This window comes from Astyanax mexicanus, chromosome 16 (assembly GCF_023375975.1).
Source record: "Astyanax mexicanus isolate ESR-SI-001 chromosome 16, AstMex3_surface, whole genome shotgun sequence".
NCBI classification, from domain to species: domain Eukaryota; kingdom Metazoa; phylum Chordata; class Actinopteri; order Characiformes; family Acestrorhamphidae; genus Astyanax; species Astyanax mexicanus.
This window is the reverse complement of record NC_064423.1, coordinates 19,150,539-19,158,733: the sequence shown is the minus strand read 5'-3', so window position 1 is coordinate 19,158,733 and position 8,195 is coordinate 19,150,539.

Sequence of the window (8,195 nt, the reverse complement as noted above, 5' to 3'; positions counted from 1 at the left end):
AGGTGGTTGCTAGAGTGTTGCTAGGCGGTTGCTAAGGTGTTGCTATGGTATCCAGGGTGGTTGCTAAGGTGTTGCTAGGTGGTTGCTAGGTGGTTGCTAGGGTGTTGCTAGGCGGTTGCTAAGGTGTTGCTACGGTATCCGGGGTGGTTGCTAAGGTGTTGCTAGGTGGTTGCTAGGTGGTTGCTAGGGTGTTGCTAGGCGGTTGCTAAGGTGTTGCTATGGTATCCGGGGTGGTTGCTAAGGTGTTGCTAGGTGGTTGCTAGGTGGTTGCTAAGGTGTTGCTAGGCGGTTGCTAAGGTGTTGCTATGGTATCCGGGGTGGTTGCTAAGGTGTTGCTAGGTGGTTGCTAGGTGGTTGCTAGGTGGTTGCTAGGCGGTTGCTAAGGTGTTGCTATGGTATCCGGGGTGGTTGCTAAGGTGTTGCTAAGTGGTTGCTATGCGGTTGCTAAGGTGTTGCTAGGCGGTTGCTAAGGTGTTGCTATGGTATCCGGGGAGGTTGCTAAGGTGTTGCTAGGTGGTTGCTAGGTGGTTGCTAAGGTGTTGCTAGGCGGTTGCTAAGGTGTTGCTATGGTATCTGTGGTGGTTGCTATGGTGTTTCTAGGTGGTTGCTAGGTGATTTATACGCATAAATTAGATTAAATGGTGTTTGCACGTTGCTACGCAACGTGCAAATACATCAATTAGCTATGCACGCTAGGTTGCTCTGGCCGTTCGGGGGTGTCCAAACTTTTGACCCGTGGCTCCATTACACACAGTACTGGGGGGCCGGGGTGTCCAAACTTTTGACCCATGGCTCCATTACACACAGTACTGGGGGGCCGGGGTGTCCAAACTTTTGACCTAATGCTGTTTTATCCCATAGCTGCTCCATACACTCACAGTACTGGAGTTCTAGCTACCTGTCCTTCGATCTAGCTGCCGTCCTCCGATTGGCCCCATTCATTCCAATGGGGCCACTTCGTACGACATTCGTACGAAATCCGTACGTCGTAACTTTTCGTAACGCATATTTTCGGAAAGAGCTCAATAAGTTCTACAGGTCCTCAATTGGTTTCATCTTCGTATTTCAAAAATTGCGACGTCCACGGGCGTGCAAAGTTCTGCCCATTCATTGTCAATGGGCAAAAAAACGCGTACTTACGAAGTTTTTACGAAAAACGTAAGTCCGATCGGAAAGCTGTATACAAGCCCACCATTCCCGATATAGACGCACGTTTTCTCTTTTGAACGAAGTCGATATTTCGAAAACTGCGGCACTAGTTAACCGGACAAAAAACAGGTGGAATAATAATAATAATAATAATAACTAGATTGCAGTTCCTACAGAAACTGCGAGTGTGATTGCAGTGCTGGCTGGTATCTGCTATGGTGTTGCTAGGTGGTTGCTAAGATGTTGCTAGGTGGTTGCTAAGGTGTTGCTATGGTATCCGGGGTGGTTGCTAAGGTGTTGCTAGGTGGTTGCTAGGTGGTTGCTAGGCGGTTGCTAAGGTGTTGCTATGGTATCCGGGGTGGTTGCTAAGGTGTTGCTAGGTGGTTGCTAGGTGGTTGCTAAGGTGTTGCTAGGCGGTTGCTAAGGTGTTGCTAGGCGGTTGCTAAGGTGTTGCTATGGTATTTGGGGTGGTTGCTAAGGTGTTGCTAGGTGGTTGCTAGGTGGTTGCTAAGGTGTTGCTAGGCGGTTGCTAAGGTGTTGCTATGGTATCCGGGGTGGTTGCTAAGGTGTTGCTAGGTGGTTGCTAGGTGGTTGCTAGGGTGTTGCTAGGCAGTTGCTAAGGTGTTGCTATGGTATTTTGGGTGGTTGCTAAGGTGTTGCTAGGTGGTTGCTAGGTGGTTGCTAGGGTGTTGCTAGGCGGTTGCTAAGGTGTTGCTATGGTATCCGGGGTGGTTGCTAAGGTGTTGCTAGGTGGTTGCTAGGGTGTTGCTAGGGTGTTGCTATGGTATCCGGGGTGGTTGCTAAGGTGTTGCTAGGTGGTTGCTAGGTGGTTGCTAGGGTGTTGCTAGGCGGTTGCTAAGGTGTTGCTATGGTATCCGGGGTGGTTGCTAAGGTGTTGCTAGTTGGTTGCTAGGCGGTTGCTAGGGTGTTGCTAGGCGGTTGCTAAGGTGTTGCTATGGTATCCGGGGTGGTTGCTAAGGTGTTGCTAGGTGGTTGCTAGGTGGTTGCTAGGGTGTTGCTAGGCGGTTGCTAAGGTGTTGCTATGGTATCCGGGGTGGTTGCTAAGGTGTTGCTAGGTGGTTGCTAGGTGGTTGCTAAGGTGTTGCTAGGCGGTTGCTAAGGTGTTGCTATGGTATCCGGGGTGGTTGCTAAGGTGTTGCTAGGTGGTTGCTAGGTGGTTGCTAGGGTGTTGCTAGGCGGTTGCTAAGGTGTTGCTATGGTATCCGGGGTGGTTGCTAAGGTGTTGCTATTTGGTTGCTAGGTGGTTGCTAGGGTGTTGCTAGGCGGTTGCTAAGGTGTTGCTATGGTATCCGGGGTGGTTGCTAAGGTGTTGCTAGGTGGTTGCTAGGTGGTTGCTAAGGTGTTGCTAGGCGGTTGCTAAGGTGTTGCTATGGTATCCGGGGTGGTTGCTAAGGTGTTGCTAGGTGGTTGCTAGGTGGTTGCTAGGGTGTTGCTAGGCGGTTGCTAAGGTGTTGCTATGGTATCCGGGGTGGTTGCTAAGGTGTTGCTAGGGGGTTGCTAGGGGGTTGCTAGGCGGTTGCTAAGGTGTTGCTATGGTATCCGGGGTGGTTGCTAAGGTGTTGCTAGGTGGTTGCTAGGCGGTTGCTAAGGTGTTGCTATGGTATCTGGGGTGGTTGCTAAGGTGTTGCTAAGTGGTTGCTATGCGGTTGCTAAGGTGTTGCTAGGCGGTTGCTAAGGTGTTGCTATGGTATCCGGGGAGGTTGCTAAGGTGTTGCTAGGTGGTTGCTAGGTGGTTGCTAAGGTGTTGCTAGGCGGTTGCTAAGGTGTTGCTATGGTATCTGTGGTGGTTGCTATGGTGTTTCTAGGTGGTTGCTAGGTGATTTATATGCATAAATTAGATTAAATGGTGTTTGCACGTTGCTACGCAACGTGCAAATACATCAATCAGCTATGCACGCTAGGTTGCTCTGGCCGTTCGGGGGTGTCCAAACTTTTGACCCGTGGCTCCATTACACACAGTACTGGGGGGCCGGGGTGTCCAAACTTTTGACCCATGGCTCCATTACACACAGTACTGGGGGGGGCCAGGGTGTCCAAACTTTTGACCTAACGCTGATTAATCCCATAGCTGCTCCATTACACACAGTACTGGAGTTCTAGCTACCTGTCCTTCGATCTAGCTGCCGTCCTCCGATTGGCCCCATTCATTCCAATGGGGCCACTTCGTACGACATTCGTACGAAATCCGTACGTCGTAACTTTTCGTAATGCATATTTTCGGAAAGAGCTCAATAAGTTCTACAGGTCCTCAATTGGTTTCATCTTAGTATTTCAAAAATTGCGACGTCCACGGGCGTGCAAAGTTCTGCCCATTCATTTTCAATGGGCAAAAAAACGCGTACTTACGAAGTTTTTACGAAAAACGTAAGTCCGATCGGAAAGCTGTATACAAGCCCACCATTCCCGATAAGGACGCACGTTTTCTCTTTTGAACGAAGTCGATATTTCGAAAACTGCGGCACTAGTTAACCGGACAAAAAACAGGTGGAATAATAATAATAATAATAATAACTAGATTGCAGTTCCTGCAGAAACTGCGAGTGTGATTGCAGTGCTGGCTGGTATCTGCTAAGGTGTTGCTAAGGTGTTGCTATGGTATCCGGGGTGGTTGCTAAGATGTTGCTAGGTGGTTGTTAAGGTGTTGCTAGGCGGTTGCTAAGGTGTTGCTATGGTATCTGGGGTGGTTGCTAAGGTGTTGCTATTGGGTTGCTAGGTGGTTGCTAAGGTGTTGCTAGGCGGTTGCTAAGGTGTTGCTATGGTATCCGGGGTGGTTGCTAAGGTGTTGCTAGGTGGTTGCTAGGTGGTTGCTAGGTGGTTGCTAAGGTGTTGCCAGGCGGTTGCTAAGGTGTTGCTATGGTATCTGGGGTGGTTGCTAAGGTGTTGCTATTGGGTTGCTAGGTGGTTGCTAGGGTGTTGCTAGGCGGTTGCTAAGGTGTTGCTATGGTATCCGGGGTGGTTGCTAAGGTGTTGCTAGGTGGTTGCTAGGTGGTTGCTAGGGTGTTGCTAGGCGGTTGCTAAGGTGTTGCTATGGTATCCGGGGTGGTTGCTAAGGTGTTGCTAGGTGGTTGCTAGGTGGTTGCTAGGGTGTTGCTAGGCGGTTGCTAAGGTGTTGCTAGGTGGTTGCTAGGTGGTTGCTAGGGTGTTGCTAGGCGGTTGCTAAGGTGTTTCTATGGTATCCAGGGTGGTTGCTAAGGTGTTGCTAGGTGGTTGCTAGGGTGTTGCTAGGCGGTTGCTAAGGTGTTGCTATGGTATCCGGGGTGGTTGCTAAGGTGTTGCTAGGTGGTTGCTAGGTGGTTGCTAGGGTGTTGCTAGGCGGTTGCTAAGGTGTTGCTATGGTATCCGGGGTGGTTGCTTAGGTGTTGCTAGGTGGTTGCTAGGTGGTTGCTAGGGTGTTGCTAGGCGGTTGCTAAGGTGTTGCTATGGTATCCGGGGTGGTTGCTAAGGTGTTGCTAGGTGGTTGCTAGGTGGTTGCTAAGGTGTTGCTAGGCGGTTGCTAAGGTGTTGCTATGGTATCCGGGGTGGTTGCTAAGGTGTTGCTAGGTGGTTGCTAGGTGGTTGCTAGGGTGTTGCTAGGCGGTTGCTAAGGTGTTGCTATGGTATCCGGGGTGGTTGCTAGGGTGTTGCTAGGTGGTTGCTAGGTGGTTGCTAGGGTGTTGCTAGGCGGTTGCTAAGGTGTTGCTATGGTATCCGGGGTGGTTGCTAAGGTGTTGCTAGGTGGTTGCTAGGTGGTTGCTAAGGTGTTGCTAGGCGGTTGCTAAGGTGTTGCTATGGTATCCAGGGTGGTTGCTAAGGTGTTACTAGGTGGTTGCTAGGTGGTTGCTAGGGTGTTGCTAGGCGGTTGCTAAGGTGTTTCTATGGTATCCAGGGTGGTTGCTAAGGTGTTGCTAGGTGGTTGCTAGGGTGTTGCTAGGCGGTTGCTAAGGTGTTGCTATGGTATCCGGGGTGGTTGCTAAGGTGTTGCTAAGTGGTTGCTATGCGGTTGCTAAGGTGTTGCTAGGCGGTTGCTAAGGTGTTGCTATGGTATCCGGGGAGGTTGCTAAGGTGTTGCTAGGTGGTTGCTAGGTGGTTGCTAAGGTGTTGCTAGGCGGTTGCTAAGGTGTTGCTATGGTATCTGTGGTGGTTGCTATGGTGTTTCTAGGTGGTTGCTAGGTGATTTATATGCATAAATTAGATTAAATGGTGTTTGCACGTTGCTACGCAACGTGCAAATACATCAATCAGCTATGCACGCTAGGTTGCTCTGGCCGTTCGGGGGTGTCCAAACTTTTGACCCGTGGCTCCATTACACACAGTACTGGGGCTCTGGGGTGTCCAAACTTTTGACCCGTGGCTCCATTACACACAGTACTGGGGGGCCGGGGTGTCCAAACTTTTGACCCATGGCTCCATTACACACAGTACTAGGGGGCCGGGGTGTCCAAACTTTTGACCTAATGCTGTTTTATCCCATAGCTGCTCCATTACACACAGTACTGGAGTTCTAGCTACCTGTCCTTCGATCTAGCTGCCGTCCTCCGATTGGCCCCATTCATTCCAATGGGGCCACTTCGTACGACAATCGTACGAAATCCGTACGACGTAACTTTTCGTAACGCATATTTTCGGAAAGAGCTCAATAAGTTCTACAGGTCCTCAATTGGTTTCATCTTCGTATTTCAAAAATTGCGACGTCCACGGGCGTGCAAAGTTCTGCCCATTCATTTTCAATGGTCAAAAAAACGCGTACTTACGAAGTTTTTACGAAAAACGTAAGTCCGATCGGAAAGCTGTATACAAGCCCACCATTCCCGATATGGACGCACGTTTTCTCTTTTGAACGAAGTCGATATTTCGAAAACTGCGGCACTAGTTAACCGGACAAAAAACAGGTGGAATAATAATAATAATAATAATAAGAAGAATAAGACTTAAGAAGAACAATACTGTGATTGCATTACTGCAATCACACTAATAAGAAGAAGAAGAATAAGACTTAAGAAGAACAATACTGTGATTGCATTACTGCAATCACACTAATAATAATAAGAAGAAGAAGAAGAAGAAGAATAAGACTTAAGAAGATCAATACTGTGATTGCATTACTGCAATCACACTAATAATAATAAGAATAAGACTTAAGAAGAACAATACTGTGATTGCATTACTGCAATCACACTAATAACTAGATTGCAGTTCCTACAGAAACTGCGAGTGTGATTGCAGTGCTGGCTGGTATCTGCTATGGTGTTGCTAGGTGGTTGCTAAGGTGTTGCTAGGTGGTTGCTAAGGTGTTGCTATGGTATCCGGGGTGGTTGCTAAGGTGTTGCTAGGTGGTTGCTAGGCGGTTGCTAAGGTGTTGCTATGGTATCCGGGGTGGTTGCTAAGGTGTTGCTAGGTGGTTGCTAGGTGGTTGCTAAGGTGTTGCTAGGCGGTTGCTAAGGTGTTGCTATGGTATTTGGGGTGGTTGCTAAGGTGTTGCTAGGTGGTTGCTAGGTGGTTGCTAAGGTGTTGCTAGGCGGTTGCTAAGGTGTTGCTATGGTATCCGGGGTGGTTGCTAAGGTGTTGCTAGGTGGTTGCTAGGTGGTTGCTACGGTGTTGCTAGGTGGTTGCTAAGGTGTTGCTATGGTATCCGGGGTGGTTGCTAAGGTGTTGCTAGGTGGTTGCTAGGGTGTTGCTAGGCGGTTGCTAAGGTGTTGCTATGGTATCTGGGGTGGTTGCTAAGGTGTTGCTAGGTGGTTGCTAGGTGGTTGCTAGGGTGTTGCTAGGCGGTTGCTAAGGTGTTGCTATGGTATCCAGGGTGGTTGCTAAGGTGTTGCTAGGTGGTTGCTAGGTGGTTGCTAAGGTGTTGCTAGGCGGTTGCTAAGGTGTTGCTATGGTATCCGGGGTGGTTGCTAAGGTGTTGCTAGGTGGTTGCTAGGTGGTTGCTAAGGTGTTGCTAGGCGGTTGCTAAGGTGTTGCTATGGTATCCGGGGTGGTTGCTAAGGTGTTGCTAGGTGGTTGCTAGGGTGTTGCTAGGCGGTTGCTAAGGTGTTGCTATGGTATCCGGGGTGGTTGCTAAGGTGTTGCTAGGTGGTTGCTAAGGTGTTGCTAGGCGGTTGCTAAGGTGTTGCTATGGTATCCGGGGTGGTTGCTAAGGTGTTGCTAGGTGGTTGCTAGGCGGTTGCTAAGGTGTTGCTATGGTATCCGGGGTGGTTGCTAAGGTGTTGCTAAGTGGTTGCTATGCGGTTGCTAAGGTGTTGCTAGGCGGTTGCTAAGGTGTTGCTATGGTATCCGGGGAGGTTGCTAAGGTGTTGCTAGGTGGTTGCTAGGTGGTTGCTAAGGTGTTGCTAGGCGGTTGCTAAGGTGTTGCTATGGTATCTGGGGTGGTTGCTAAGGTGTTGCTAGGTGGTTGCTAGGTGGTTGCTAGGGTGTTGCTAGGCGGTTGCTAAGGTGTTGCTATGGTATCCGGGGTGGTTGCTAAGGTGTTGCTAGGTGGTTGCTAGGTGGTTGCTAAGGTGTTGCTAGGCGGTTGCTAAGGTGTTGCTATGGTATCCGGGGTGGTTGCTAAGGTGTTGCTAGGTGGTTGCTAGGTGGTTGCTAAGGTGTTGCTAGGCGGTTGCTAAGGTGTTGCTATGGTATCCGGGGTGGTTGCTAAGGTGTTGCTAGGTGGTTGCTAGGTGGTTGCTAGGGTGTTGCTAGGCGGTTGCTAAGGTGTTGCTATGGTATCCGGGGTGGTTGCTAAGGTGTTGCTAGGTGGTTGCTAAGGTGTTGCTAGGCGGTTGCTAAGGTGTTGCTATGGTATCCGGGGTGGTTGCTAAGGTGTTGCTAGGTGGTTGCTAGGCGGTTGCTAAGGTGTTGCTATGGTATCCGGGGTGGTTGCTAAGGTGTTGCTAAGTGGTTGCTATGCGGTTGCTAAGGTGTTGCTAGGCGGTTGCTAAGGTGTTGCTATGGTATCCGGGGAGGTTGCTAAGGTGTTGCTAGGTGGTTGCTAGGTGGTTGCTAAGGTGTTGCTAGGCGTTTGCTAAGGTGTTGCTATGGTATCTGTGGTGGTTGCTATGGTGTTTCTA